Source organism: Anomaloglossus baeobatrachus, chromosome 11 (genome assembly GCF_048569485.1).
Source record: "Anomaloglossus baeobatrachus isolate aAnoBae1 chromosome 11, aAnoBae1.hap1, whole genome shotgun sequence".
Taxonomy (NCBI): Eukaryota; Metazoa; Chordata; class Amphibia; order Anura; family Aromobatidae; genus Anomaloglossus; species Anomaloglossus baeobatrachus.
Genome location: NC_134363.1, coordinates 62,952,280 through 62,968,299, shown reverse-complemented (window position 1 = coordinate 62,968,299; position 16,020 = coordinate 62,952,280).

Sequence of the window (16,020 nt, the reverse complement as noted above, 5' to 3'; positions counted from 1 at the left end):
GAGAATTTCTTTTTGGGTTTACTCACAGCTGTGTGTGATATCTGTGTGATATCCGTGTGATATCCGTGTGATATATGCGTGATATCTGTATATGTGTGATATCAGTGTGATATCGATGAGATAATCGTGTGATAACCGTGTGACGTCTGTGTTGACGGAGGTGACGTCTGGGTGATATCGGTGCGATATTTGTGTGATAGCCATGAGATAATGGTGTGATATCCACGTGACTTCTCTATGACAGCTGTGGGATGTCCATGTGATATTAGTGTGATATTCATGTAATATCCATTCCATAATCTTGTGTTATCCATGTGATATCAGTGTGATATTTTTGTGAGATCTGTGTGATATCCATGCGATAATCTTGTGATATTCGTGTGATAGTGGGATATCCATGTGATATCTGTGTGATATTAGTGTGATATCCGTTTGATATCTGTGTAATATTAGTGTGATATCCGTGTGATATCTCTGGGGTATCTGTGTGATGTCTGTGTAATGTTCATGTGATGTCCATGGGGACATAGTCTTTTACATTAGGCAATACTCCATGTACTTTTTAGATTTAGCACCAATATCAAAGCAAATATATGAAGATAGAGCTAGATGATAGATAAATAGATAGATAGATAATAGATAGACGATAGATAGATAGATAGATAATGATAGATATAAAACACTTATATAATGTCCCACCCCCCCCCTGCATAATGTAAACTGGCAGCTTTTAGTGCCTATCATGTAGCATTAAATTGTGTTTAGCCTTGTTTTTAGCCTCAAAATAAATAATTAAATGGAAAAAAACGATGTGAGGTCCCCGTATTTTTGGTAGCCAGCAAAGGTAAAGCAGACAGCTGTAGCCTGTAGACCGCAGCTGGCAGCTATACCTTGGCTGGTAAGACAATGCAAAGGTCACCCCATGCTTTTTTAAATATTTATTTAAAAATAAATAAATAATTAATAATCACATATGGGGTCCCCCCAAATTGGATCACCAGCCAAGGTGAAGCTGACAGCTGGGGTCTGTTTTTCTCAGGGTGGAAAGGGCCATGCTTATTGGGCCCTCCTCAGCCTAAAAATAGCAGGCCACAGCCATCCCAGAAGTGGCGCATCAATTTTATGCTCCAATCCTGGCTCTTCATCTCAGCTCATTCCGTTGCCCTGGTGCGGTGGCAAACGGGGTATTACATGGGGTTGATGCCAGCTGTGAATTGCAAGCTGGCATCAATCCCTGGCGAAAGTAATAGGTGGGCGTCTATCAGACACCCCCATTACTAATCCAGTAGATGTAAATAGAAAAAACAAACTCCATAGAAGTCTATGGGGACCAACTTTAGTGCTATAAAATGGTGCTAGTAACGACTGGGGACTGCAAGGGCAGCAAAATGGGGATTAAAGCAGGGCAATTATACTTACCAAGTTTCTGCGCAGCTGTCACAGTGCTTCTGGGTCCGCTCATTAAACCTTATGAATATTCACTGCTTCTCCCGCCCACCCTTTGTAACAGCATCTGTGATTGGCTGCTATCCATGTGGGAGCTGCCGGGGATGTAAAAACATCATCAGAGCTACTACGTTCTGCTCTGCAGATGGTCAAAAAGAATTCTCTGTCGGGTTTCCGGGTTTTCCAGTCCTCTTTTGAAAGAGCTTGCCCTCGGTTAACATGGATGTCACAAACCACCGGGGGGGTCACTCAGAAATCCCCCGCGCTGGCTACCAGTACGTCACAATCGGGGGGTAACAAGTGGGGGTCACCCCTCCTTTATACCTCCCGACCGACAGACAGAGCACGTGACGCGCTCTCTAGCGCCCCTCTTATAGTCAGGCCAATTATGGAATTGCCCGACAATAAGCAAGGAGGCCGCTATACTACTTATGCCGATTATTGAAGGGTCCCCGGTGAGAGTAGGGTATATATTCCCCCGACCTCCGCGGGCGGAATATATAAAATCTCCCCGAATCTCACTGGCCTCCCCACAATAATCCTTGGCACAATTCGCTGCCACCAACCGATTTACGGTAACTATTAGCCGAACACACAGACGTGGGATTCAAGATCGAGATAACAGAACAGCCCAAGATTAATTATATAATTTAATCAGCCTAAAGCACACTAGAAACTACAATATATACAATAGGGAATCTACAGAATATACAGTTATGTCAGAGTACAGTTACAATCAAAGCATGGGTTACAAACAGGCATACACAGTTCCAGCAGTTACCTTGTTGCGTCTGGCCACAGGGGGGCGCTGTAGACCAGGTTTCCAGGAACTCCCTCACAGGTCTTTCCCAACCAGGCCCCCGAGCAGAAGAACACTGGAAAATGGCCGAAGTAGGGTTATCAACCTGGGCAGATCCAGGTCCCCTCCTACCTTCGTGACCTCACAGGGAGCACTGCTCCACCCCTGGCTTGAGTTATGGACAAAATCCACAACATAGAATATGGCCATAACTTGGCCTGGGAGCGTCGTAGGCGGACGCCAATGCTCTCATTGTGACAGTTATGAATTTAGCTACAGAACGAGGGGACTCATGACCTGTCTGCCAGTTCCCCATTGGCTGATATCACGCCTGGGGCATTTCCCAATGTCCTGCTCCCATAAAAAGGGGGTGCCGGCATCATCCACATGCGGAGACACCATTTTTATGGTTGCCATATTTATCGGAAATATGGCTTGCGAGATATGAACCATTTTTTACTGGAGTCGTTCTGTCTAGCTAGTTCCATAGCCTTGCTAATGAGATACAATTCTTGTTACAGGGTGACGGCAGGGAGTCATCCTGTGTCCATTGTTCCCACACCACCTCATCTCCATATTACAGGACATGGCCATGGAGGTGTGAGTGGAACACTGAGAACAAGAAGGGAGGGGGCACTGCCAGGGAGTGATGAGAGCGATTATGACTGGAGTCATAATTCATCTTCATATCCCGGGATTTGCCTCACACCTCCCCCCTTTTGAGGGCGCTAGGGGGCAGCACACTCCGGTGTTCCCCCGTGCGCCCGTCCGCGACCTCTCCTTGTCGGGACAGCCCGTCTGCGTTACCGTGGTCACGGCCCCTTTTGTGGCGAATGGTGAAGTTGTATTGCTGGAGCGCAAGGCTCCATCGCAACAATCGCCCATTCGTCCCAGAGACAGTGTGCAACCAGCTGAGGGGATTGTGGTCCGTCTCCACGATGAAGTGGCGCCCGTATAGATAGGGTTGCAGACGCTGCAGGGCCCACACTATGGCCAGGCACTCCTTCTCCATCGTGGAATAGGCAACTTCCCTTGGTAACAGCTTCCTGCTCAGGTACAAGACTGGGTGCTCTTGGCTCGCAGAGTCCACCTGGCTGAGCACCGCACCGAGGCCGAAGTCACTGGCGTCGGTCTGTACTACAAACGGCCGCGTGAAGTCGGCTGCCTGTAGCACGGGCGGGCTGGACAGGGCGTCCTTTAGGGCCCGGAAGGCTGTCTCGCAGTCCATTGTCCAATCGACTGCAGAGGGCAGCTTCTTCTTGGTGAGGTCCGTCAAGGGCTTTGCCAGGCTACTATAGCATGGAACAAACCTCCTATAGTACCCAGCGGTCCCCAAGAAGGACATCACCTGCTTCTTGGTCCTGGGGGTGGGCCAGGATGCGATGGCTTCCACTTTCTCAGGCTCGGGCTTCAGTGTTCTCCCACCTACCCGGTGACCGAGGTACTGGACCTCGCTCATGGCCAGCTGACACTTTCCCGGCTTGATGGTCAAACCTGCCCGGTGGATCCGCCTGAGCACCTGTGCTAGATGCTCTAGGTGGTCCTCCCAGGTGGGACTGAAGACGGCAATGTCATCCAGGTACGCGGCCGCGTACCCTTCAAGTCCCTTGAGCAGGGTGTTGACCATCCGCTGGAAAGTGGCAGGGGCATTCCTCATCCCGAATGGCATCACCGTGGACTCGTACAGTCCAAATGGGGTAATAAAGGCAGAGCGTTCCCTGGCCTTGCGAGTCAGGGGGATCTGCCAATATCCCCGGCTCAGATCCATGATGGTCAGGTACTGAGCCCCGGCCAACTGATCGAGCAGGTCATCGATGCGTGGCATTGGGTACGCATCGGCGACCGTGACCGCATTGAGCCCCCTGTAGTCCACGCAGAACCGAGTGGTTCGGTCCTTCTTAGGGACGAGGACTACAGGCGAGGCCCAAGCGCTGTTGGATGCCTGGATCACCCCCAGCTTCAGCATCTCGTCAATCTCCTGGCGCATGTGTTGCTGCACCTCCAGGGAGACCCGATATGCTGAACGCCGGATCGGGGGATGATCCCCAGTGTCCACGTGATGGACAGCCAAGTCAGTCCTTCCGGGCTGGTTGGTAAACAACCCCCGGAAGGGGTGTAGGGTGGCCCACAGCTGGGACCGTTGGTCCTCCAAGAGCTGGTGGCCAACCTCCACATCCTCAATGGATCCGCCTGCCCTAACCTGGGCTAGCATATCCAAGAGGGTTTCCGCTTCTCCCTCCTCGGGCAGGTTGCACACGGGGAGCGCACATGCCTCCCGCTCATGATGTGCCTTCATCATGTTCACATGGAAGGGCTTCCGCCTTCCACGGGCAGGGTCCAGGGTGACCAGGTACGTTACAGGGTTGAGCTGCTGGTACACGAGGTATGGGCCTTCCCAGGCTGCCTGAAGCTTGTCCTGTGGTACGGGGACCAGTACCCACACCTTTTGACCCACTTGGTAGGTCCTCTCACAAGCGTTCTGGTCGTACCAACGCTTCTGATCGGCCTGGGCTTGAGCCATATTGTCGTGTACCAGTTGCGTCAAGGCCTGCATTTTGTCCCGGAAGCGCATGACATACTCGATAACCGACACTCCAGGGGTGGCCAAATCCCCTTCCCAAGCCTCTTTCACCAGAGCCAGGGGGCCCCGCACACGTCGCCCGTACAGGAGCTCAAACGGTGAGAATCCTGTTGAGGCCTGTGGAACCTCCCGGTAAGCAAATAACAGGTGTGGGAGATACCGCTCCCAGTCACGCCCATGGGAGTCGACCAACATCTTAAGCATCTGCTTTAAGGTGCCATTGAACCGCTCGCACAGGCCATTAGTCTGTGGATGGTACGGGCTGGCCACCAGATGTCGCACCTGGACTTGCTTACAGAGGGCCTCCATCAGCTGGGACATGAATTGGGTCCCCCGGTCAGTGAGCATTTCCTGGGGAAAACCCACTCGGGAGAAAATCTCCAGCAATGCGGTGGCCACCTTGTCAGCCCGAATGGACGACAAGGCCACTGCTTCTGGGTACCGGGTGGCATAGTCCACTACCGTCAGTAGGAAGCGTTTCCCGGAGCTGCTGGGGATGGCCAGCGGGCCGACCAGATCCACAGCCACCCTCCTGAAAGGCTCATCGATGATGGGCAGAGATACCAGTGGGGCTTTGGGGCGTGGCCCCGCCTTCCCCACTCTCTGACAGGTTTCACACGAACGGCAGTAGGCAGCCACATCGGCCCCCATTTTTGGCCAGTAGAAATGCTGGTTTAACCTGGCCTTGGTCTTAGCGATCCCTAGGTGTCCGGCCATCGGAATCTCATGTGCGATCCGCAACAACTCCGTCCGGAACGGATAGGGTACCACCAACTGTCGGTCCCTGGGCCACGCCTCCGGTGAACCCTGCTGGACCGTGGCCCGGTACAGCCGTCCTTGGTCCCAGACCACTCGCTCCGGGTCCGAGTCCGAGGGAGGCTGTGCCGCCTGCTCCTTAAGAGCTTTCAGGCTGTCGTCAGCTTCTAACGCTGCCTGAAACCCCTGACTAGATGTGGCCAGAATCGACGAGACTGTCACATCTTCAGTCAGTACCCCGGGACCTGTGTCCTGGCCTCCACCTGACTCGGCTGCCACTTGGTCAGAAGGGGAAGAGCTATCGGACCTCCGGGAGGCCCCTTGGCTCCCAGCACTCCCACTGCGGGTGACAGCGGCCACAGCCGCTGCGACCGTGGGTCGTGCCTGCTCCTCCTCCGTTCCTGACCAAGTCGCCGGTTCAGGCAGACCTACCTGGCTTCCTGACACCCCGGTTGTGGGGGAACCATGCACCGAGATCTTACCTGGGAGCACTTCCGCTCCTGGACCGGCCCCAATCTCACCTGCCTGTTCCCCTCCTGCAGCAACAGAACCCCGCTGTGAAATCTCTGGGGACCCCACATTTGCTGTGGTAGCCCCCACCCCACACACTGGTCCTCCCCCTGCAGCACCCTGCTCTCTGCTTATCCCTGCAGAGGGCAACAGATCCCAGCTCACAGGCTGGTTACTTGTAGAGGCATTGTCACACCTTTCTCTGACCCCCTCCCCTGTCACAGCTGCAGCTGTGTGTGTGTCTATGGTGTCTGTGCAAGCAGAAATATCAGAGTTCACTCCCTCCTCCCTTACATCATTCATAGATAACACATTAACATTGTCCGGAGGCACGTCAGTACTGGCTGAAGGTTCAGCCCTTGGTTGGGGCCCAAACTGGGAGGTTATCTGCCCCAAATCTGTCCCAAGTAGCACGTTTGCGGGGATCCGATCAGTTACCCCCACCTCCCTCACCCCTCGCCCTGCGCCCCAGTCCACATAAATGTCAGCAACAGGCAGCGCCGGGTCAGTGCCTCCAATCCCGGAGACAGCGAGGGTTTTTCCAGGGATCAAGTCTTGGGGGGACACCATCTCAGGCCGCACCAGAGTCACCTCCGAGGCGCTGTCTCGCAGTCCTATGGTCACAGACCGGCCGACGGTGACAGGTTGGAAGCTGTCCAGGGACCTACCACCACCCCCACCCACACAATACACCTTGGGCGGCCCTTGGGACGGGGACGGAGCCGGGGCCTTGGGACGCTGAGGGCACATGGCCTTGAAGTGTCCAGGTAGGTTGCACTGGTGGCACCGTCTTGGTTCTGCCACGGGCCTGGAGAGGGGAGTTGAGGGGGACACCCCCTGCAGTCTAGGGGCAGGTGGGGCAGTCGCAGAGTTCATCTTACCCCCTCTCCAGGTGCTGCTGGTGGCTGCTCTCCTGGCCTCAGGGGCCCGGTTGTTGGTGTAGTCATCGGCAAGGGCAGCTGTAGCCGTGGACCCCTTTGGCTTCTGGTCTCGGATGAACTGGCGGAGATCCTCAGGGCAGTTCCACAAGAGTTGCTCCGTGATGAACAAGTCCAGGATCTCCGGTCCGGTGGAAAGCTGCAGGCCTTGGGTCCAGTGGTCGGCAGCTCGGGCAAGTGCCCGCCTGTGGTCAGCCCAGGAGTCCTTTGGTCCCTTCTGTAGGCTCCGGAACTTCTTGCGGTAGGACTCCGGGGTGAGGTTGTACTGTTGGATCAGGGCCCGCTTGATGGTGTCGTAGCCCTGATCTGCCTCAGCAGGCAAGTCCCCAAGGATATCCAGGGCCTTACCCCTTAAACGGGGGGTCAGGTATTTGGCCCACTGGTCCTTGTTCAGATGGTGCTGCAAGCAAGTCCGTTCAAAAGCAGTCAAGAAAGAGTCCAAGTCTCCATCCTTCTCCAGCACTGGGAAGTCCTCAACACGGACCTTTGGAAGTTTGGTGTCTCGAAGGTCACATGTGGCTGATGAGGGCCGGAGCTGAGCTAGCTGCAGCTGGTAGTCACGGTCTGCCTGTCGCTCTCGCTCTTCACGCGCTGCCTGCCGCTCTCGCTCCGCAGCCTCACGCTCTGCTTGCCGCTCTGCCCTGCGCTCTGCCAGGAGTTCCTTGTAGCCCTTCTGGTCTCCAGCCTGGAGAAGGGCCATAGCCATTTGAAGAAGGCTATCCGAGCCTCCCAGGCTCGGTGGAATGGCACGTGGTGATCTGCGGCACGCTGCAGAGCTAGGCGATTCACTGTCCCTTTCAGAGCGGAGGGCTGGCATCTGGCTCGTTGAGGAACCTTGGGTGAGCTCCTCCTCATCTTGTCCAGCAGTGCCAGGTTGCGCAATGTCCTCGGCAGAACGGTTTTCTGGCGTCGAGCTCCTGGAGGACTCGTGGGCAACCTCCTCATTGCTGTCCACAGCACCGTCCTCCCTCTCTTCGGCTCCTGCCTTAGCATTGGCCAGTTGCATAGCTCTGCTCCTGGTGCCATCAGCCATTCTTGCAGACTTTTGGTCACTGACACAGAACTGACACCTGATGCCTCCACACACCTTACAGTATCTGCACTCTGACACTCTAGTGTTGAGCTAGTCTGAAGACCCCAGCAGCCACAGCTGCTGCAGGCAGTCTTTAGTGTCTGGGAGTATGGGTCTCACACTCACACACACTATTATCTCGATCCCACCGCTATGCCACCAATATGTCACAAACCACCGGGGGGGTCACTCAGAAATCCCCCGCGCTGGCTACCAGTACGTCACAATCGGGGGGTAACAAGTGGGGGTCACCCCTCCTTTATACCTCCCGACCGACAGACAGAGCACGTGACGCGCTCTCTAGCGCCCCTCTTATAGTCAGGCCAATTATGGAATTGCCCGACAATAAGCAAGGAGGCCGCTATACTACTTATGCCGATTATTGAAGGGTCCCCGGTGAGAGTAGGGTATATATTCCCCCGACCTCCGCGGGCGGAATATATAAAATCTCCCCGAATCTCACTGGCCTCCCCACAATAATCCTTGGCACAATTCGCTGCCACCAACCGATTTACGGTAACTATTAGCCGAACACACAGACGTGGGATTCAAGATCGAGATAACAGAACAGCCCAAGATTAATTATATAATTTAATCAGCCTAAAGCACACTAGAAACTACAATATATACAATAGGGAATCTACAGAATATACAGTTATGTCAGAGTACAGTTACAATCAAAGCATGGGTTACAAACAGGCATACACAGTTCCAGCAGTTACCTTGTTGCGTCTGGCCACAGGGGGGCGCTGTAGACCAGGTTTCCAGGAACTCCCTCACAGGTCTTTCCCAACCAGGCCCCCGAGCAGAAGAACACTGGAAAATGGCCGAAGTAGGGTTATCAACCTGGGCAGATCCAGGTCCCCTCCTACCTTCGTGACCTCACAGGGAGCACTGCTCCACCCCTGGCTTGAGTTATGGACAAAATCCACAACATAGAATATGGCCATAACTTGGCCTGGGAGCGTCGTAGGCGGACGCCAATGCTCTCATTGTGACAGTTATGAATTTAGCTACAGAACGAGGGGACTCATGACCTGTCTGCCAGTTCCCCATTGGCTGATATCACGCCTGGGGCATTTCCCAATGCCCTGCTCCCATAAAAAGGGGGTGCCGGCATCGTCCACATGCGGAGACACCATTTTTATGGTTGCCATATTTATCGGAAATATGGCTTGCGAGATATGAACCATTTTTTACTGGAGTCGTTCTGTCTAGCTAGTTCCATAGCCTTGCTAATGAGATACAATTCTTGTTACAGGGTGACGGCAGGGAGTCATCCTGTGTCCATTGTTCCCACACCACCTCATCTCCATATCACAGGACATGGCCATGGAGGTGTGAGTGGAACACTGAGAACAAGAAGGGAGGGGGCACTGCCAGGGAGTGATGAGAGCGATTATGACTGGAGTCATAATTCATCTTCATATCCCGGGATTTGCCTCACAATGGAGTTTTATGTTCTGTTGCCCTACTTCCTGTCCAGCTGCTTAAAAGGCCGCCTCTAAGCCTAGTCCAGTGCCTGAGTATACTGCTTGCTGTGTGCTCCTGCTTTACTGCTGCTGCTACTTGATTACCTTTGGATCCTCCTGAAAATCTACCGACCGACTCTGGACCACACCCGGTTTCTTCAAACTGTGCCTGGACTCCGTCTGCCGTCTTTGGTCAGCACTGAATAGGATAACTGAAGTGAGCACTAATATATATATATGAGTGCAAGCCAAAAATACATACTATATATAAGAATAAGGCTGCACATCAAACTTAGATAATGGTATAATGCCTCAAGCATATGGAAAAATATTGGAATATACAATGAAAAATGCTACTTGCTAATTTGAACATGTGAATAATGAATTGCATACCTGCTATGAATATTAGGAAAAAGGAGATATTTAGCAATCGCATTGATCAATGTAACTGAGCCCCAAGGCCTCGTCAAGGCATATCTCTATATTGGGGTCCCTAGCTCTGTGACCCTAACTGTGTGTCATCTCATTGCAATTAAAAACTGCTATGGGTGGAGAGGGGTAACTAAGGACTTTCTTATATAGGAGATGGAAAAAAACATGGCCGAAAGGGGCGGAGCTGTGTTCACATTCAGAAAAAAAACCACATATAACTGAATAGGATAACTGAAGTGAGCACTAATATATATATATGAGTGCAAGCCAAAAATACATACTATATATAAGAATAAGGCTGCACATCAAACTTAGATAATGGTATAATGCCTCAAGCATATGGAAAAATATTGGAATATACAATGAAAAATGCTACTTGCTAATTTGAACATGTGAATAATGAATTGCATACCTGCTATGAATATTAGGAAAAAGGAGATATTTAGCAATCGCATTGATCAATGTAACTGAGCCCCAAGGCCTCGTCAAGGCATATCTCTATATTGGGGTCCTTAGCTCTGTGACCCTAACTGTGTGTCATCTCATTGCAATTAAAAACTGCTATGGGTGGAGAGGGGTAACTAAGGACTTTCTTATATAGGAGATGGAAAAAACATGGCCGAAAGGGGCGGAGCTGTGTTCACATTCAGAAAAAAAACCACATATAACTGAATAGGATAACTGAAGTGAGCACTAATATATATATTATGAGTGCAAGCCAAAAATACATACTATATATAAGAATAAGGCTGCACATCAAACTTAGATAATGGTATAATGCCTCAAGCATATGGAAAAATATTGGAATATACAATGAAAAATGCTACTTGCTAATTTGAACATGTGAATAATGAATTGCATACCTGCTATGAATATTAGGAAAAAGGAGATATTTAGCAATCGCATTGATCAATGTAACTGAGCCCCAAGGCCTCGTCAAGGCATATCTCTATATTGGGGTCCCTAGCTCTGTGACCCTAACTGTGTGTCATCTCATTGCAATTAAAAACTGCTATGGGTGGAGAGGGGTAACTAAGGACTTTCTTATATAGGAGATGGAAAAAACATGGCCGAAAGGGGCGGAGCTGTGTTCACATTCAGAAAAAAAAACACATATAACTGAATAGGATAACTGAAGTGAGCACTAATATATATATATGAGTGCAAGCCAAAAATACATACTATATATAAGAATAAGGCTGCACATCAAACTTAGATAATGGTATAATGCCTCAAGCATATGGAAAAATATTGGAATATACAATGAAAAATGCTACCTGCTAATTTGAACATGTGAATAATGAATTGCATACCTGCTATGAATATTAGGAAAAAGGAGATATTTAGCAATTTTTTCCATCTCCTATATAAGAAAGTCCTTAGTTACCCCTCTCCACCCATAGCAGTTTTTAATTGCAATGAGATGACACACAAGTATGTTCAAATTAGCAAGTAGCATTTTTCATTGTATATTCCAATATTTTTCCATATGCTTGAGGCATTATACCATTATCTAAGTTTGATGTGCAGCCTTATTCTTATATATAGTCTTTGGTCAGCACGTCTGCCCGGTTTCTTCCGGTTCATAACCATTCTGGACTTTCATCCCGTACGGACACTTCTGGACTTTACCGCTTGCCCCTTGTGTCCCGGCTGCGGCGCATTTAGGCCTTCCGGGGTTGATTGCCGGACAGTCCCTGTATAGGGGTTCGCTCTGGTGGTCTCCCTGGGGGAGTCCGGTGCGTGGCCCCGGGAATCCCCTTCGCTCCGTTTCGGAAAGGTATTTTCATGTGTTTGTTATACTGTGTATTTCCGTTGTGTATCTACCGTGGTTACATATCATAAACATCTTGTACCACAAACTCGTCTCTGGCTGTCATTGCCCTAACGCTATCGAAATCCTCAAAACATACAATAGTATTACATTATACTCAGGCCATAAAAGGATTTCGCTGGGGCAATGACTGAGACACGAGGAGTAGATCAGCTCTTTTCTATGATTAACTCCTTGCAGCAGGAGATGGAGGTGGTGCAGACTAAACTTAGAGATATGGAGGCACAGCTGGGCCATGATCACCAGGTACTGGGTCCGGCTATACAGGACTTGCAAGTCAGAGTGGAGGCTCAGGAAGCCGGCCCCACTACGTCCGTATCAGCTGCCGGTATGCCTAGGTTACCCCCATTCCGTTTCAATGGTGACCGTAGTCAGTTTCGTGGATTTGTGAACCAATGTATACTGTTTTTTGATGTACATGCTGATTATTACCGTTCTGACCGGTCCAAAGTGTTATGTATAATTATGTTATTAACCTCACGAGCACTGGCTTGGGCTAATCCTATGATAGAGAACCGGGACATCCGTTTAAATCACCTAGATGATTTTCTGACCGCAATGGCGCAGATGTTTGATGATCCGAATCGCCGTGCTACCGCTGAATCGGCTCTCCTTTCCTTACGTCAGGGAAAGCGTTCTGTCGTTGAATACGCCACTGAATTTAAGAGGTTAGTGGTAGACACCGACTGGGGAAACAATGCATTATTGTCTGTTTTCAGAAAGGGGTTGTCCGGTACCATCAAGGACGAGTTAGCTCGTTCTGAATCTCCAGGGGATTTTGAACTGTTTCTCCAGCACTGTGTGCGTATTGATACCCGCTTGACGGAACGTAGACAGGAAAGATGGGCAGCTGTAAACCGTGTAAACAACTTTGCATTTCCTTCCAGAGAACCCGCTCTCAGGACGCCACGGGAGGCCGAGGACGTTCCTATGCAAGTGGACTCTCTGCAAAAGCGAGAGACCAATGAACGTCGCGAACACCGGCTCCGTGAGCGTTTGTGTTTCTATTGCGGTCAATCGGACCATTTCTTGATCGACTGCCCGAAACGTCCGAATCGCCCAAATAAGGTATTGGCAGCCATGGCAGAGTGTGACAACACGGACGCAGAGTCCGATATCTCTGAGGCAAGTGGACACTTGGATGCGGTATTTCCCTTGACTGTAATGTCAACCTCACCGAAGGACTCGGAAGGGAAATATACCCATTGCTCGCTCCCCATTCAGATCCGGTGGGAGGGACAGCTAATACCTACCTCTGCAATGAAAGATTCTGGGGCAGGGGGAAATTTCATGGACTCCTCTTTTGCCAGGAAACACGGTATCCGGACTCAGCAAAGAGCCTCACCGGTTACCATGGAGACGGTAGACGGATCTCCGTTAATCTCTGGACCAGTTGATCGGGAAACCGTACCGCTAGAATGCGTCATGAAGCCAGGTCAGCAGGGGCACCCATGTATAAGGTAGGGGACTCTGTATGGTTATCCACCAAGAACCTGAGATTGGGTGTCCCTTCGCAGAAGCTGGGACAAAAATTCATCGGTCCGTTCAAGATCACCGGGATCGTGAGCCCTGTGGCCTGTCGGCTGCGGTTACCGCACCATCTAAAGGTACACCCGGTCTTTCATGTTTCTCTCCTCAAATCCGTCTCTCCCAATACGTTTCATGGTCGTGTCGTGCCTCCTCCTCCGCCTGTGATGTTCGACGGCGAGGAGCAGTTCGTGGTTGAGGACATTATTGACTCCCAGCTCCATCGTCGTCGGCTTCAGTATCTGGTACGTTGGCAGGGGTACGCCCCCGAGGACGATTCCTGGGAACCGGTGGGTAACATTCGAGCACCCCGGAAGATCGCTCAGTTTCATCGACGGTACCCGGACAAGCCGGGCCCTGATCCGTCCTGAGGCCGTTTCTGGGGGGGGGAGTAATGTCAGGTTTCCGGGTTTTCCAGTCCTCTTTTGAAAGAGCTTGCCCTCGGTTAACATGGAGTTTTATGTTCTGTTGCCCTACTTCCTGTCCAGCTGCTTAAAAGGCCGCCTCTAAGCCTAGTCCAGTGTCTGAGTATACTGCTTGCTGTGTGCTCCTGCTTTACTGCTGCTGCTACTTGATTACCTTTGGATCCTCCTGAAAATCTACCGACCGACTCTGGACCACACCCGGTTTCTTCAAACTGTGCCTGGACTCCGTCTGCCGTCTTTGGTCAGCACGTCTGCCCGGTTTCTTCCGGTTCATAACCATTCTGGACTTTCATCCCGTACGGACACTTCTGGACTTTACCGCTTGCCCCTTGTGTCCCGGCTGCGGCGCATTTAGGCCTTCCGGGGTTGATTGCCGGACAGTCCCTGTATAGGGGTTCGCTCTGGTGGTCTCCCTGGGGGAGTCCGGTGCGTGGCCCCGGGAATCCCCTTCGCTCCGTTTCGGAAAGGTATTTTCATGTGTTTGTTATACTGTGTATTTCCGTTGTGTATCTACCGTGGTTACATATCATAAACATCTTGTACCACAAACTCGTCTCTGGCTGTCATTGCCCTAACGCTATCGAAATCCTCAAAACATACAATAGTATTACATTCTCGATACGGGAATATATCTCTTGCAGCACATCTGGCGTAATTTATTACGCCACATGTGGCTGCAACAAGATATATATCGGACTGACCTCCCAGGAGCTCCGCATTCGTACAAGAGAGCATGTACGTGATATAATGGCAGCCAAGGAGATCACCAACCTTGAATCCCTAAAGACGATACTTTGTCATTTCAGAGAGGTTCACAATTGTGATCCAACATCTCTGAAGGTTCGAGGTATCGATAAGGTACATCTTGGGATTCGTGGAGGCGACCTCCAAAAACATCTGGCACAGGTCGAGTGCCGATGGATCTTCACCCTTGGAACCATGTCCCCTTATGGGCTAAATGAACGGCTCACTTTTGCCCCCTTCCTATAAAAGTCAAGCCTGCCCTTACCTCCAGATTTTGACTATGTCCCACGACTCGTCTTCTCTATGCAGTGGGATGATTTTTTTCCTTTCTGAACTCATGGCGTACGTGTCTGTGCTGTGGCTAATTGACCGGGCACAGACACCTGCACATGTGGGTTCTATACACCACCACATCTATTCATGCTGTAACTTGTAGCAGTCCATTTAGGTTCTCTTTTTAAGAGTGTGTGTTTATGGCTTTTTAGTTGTCATGGATCCATTTCCTTTCACCTCCCGTCTCTCCCCTCACCTCCCACTCCAACCCATGCATGGATGTATATGAAGAAGGGAATGAAGAATCTTTTTGGCAACCAATTTTGAAAATGGACTCCATGATACTGGACCAACCAAGGATTACATCGCAGTTCGTCCATCTAGTTATATTTATTGTTATGCATTTTTTCTTACATCGTATTATGAACCTACTGCATTATTCTGGTGTGGATACACTCATAATTGCTTATGTCTCTTCTTTTCCTTTCTTCCCCTTCTTCCCTTTTTAAGGGATTACTTTCAACAAAACTTTTACATCCTGCCGTTTTTTGAATGCAAGGATTATGGTATATACCTTGCATCTATCTATTCCGCTTGGTTGCGGAGAGATTGTATGTATTTCTCTTTCCCCGACCTTATCTGCTGGGTGGGCGGAAATTTTCCCTTACTTGGAGTGGGTTGGACTCGCGACGCGTCATTGGTGAGCATCCGCCCTCTGGGCGCGTCTGTGGTGGTGTCCTTAGCAGCAAAGAACCGGAAATGCTCGTGACGTCACAGGACGTTTTCTTCCATCCAGCTTCCGCTGCCGACGCCAGACCACAGCGCGACCCGGACCGGATGACTCACTATGACGCCCAGATGAGTGGGCGGTCTAGAGGTAATTTGGCTCCTTTATAAGGTCAGTACTGTGCACTAATTTTACCTGTCCCCCGACGAAACACACAAAGCGAAACACATGTTGGGACGTCGGTCCCCACGTGTTATCCCGGTCTCATCCTCGTGATCTGACCATTGGTAGGTAATTGCCTCTCTAACGCTATACATAGAGACTTTTTTGCCTCATTGTTAGCAATTCTGCACTTGCTCATAGGCTCATGGTTACCTTTTGGGCATTTGCCCCTGAATCTTTTTTCAGATCTCCTTGGAGATTGGTTCTCCTCTATTTCTATCCAGGACACGTGGGGTTTCTTCCCTTTCAGCACTTCTTATTT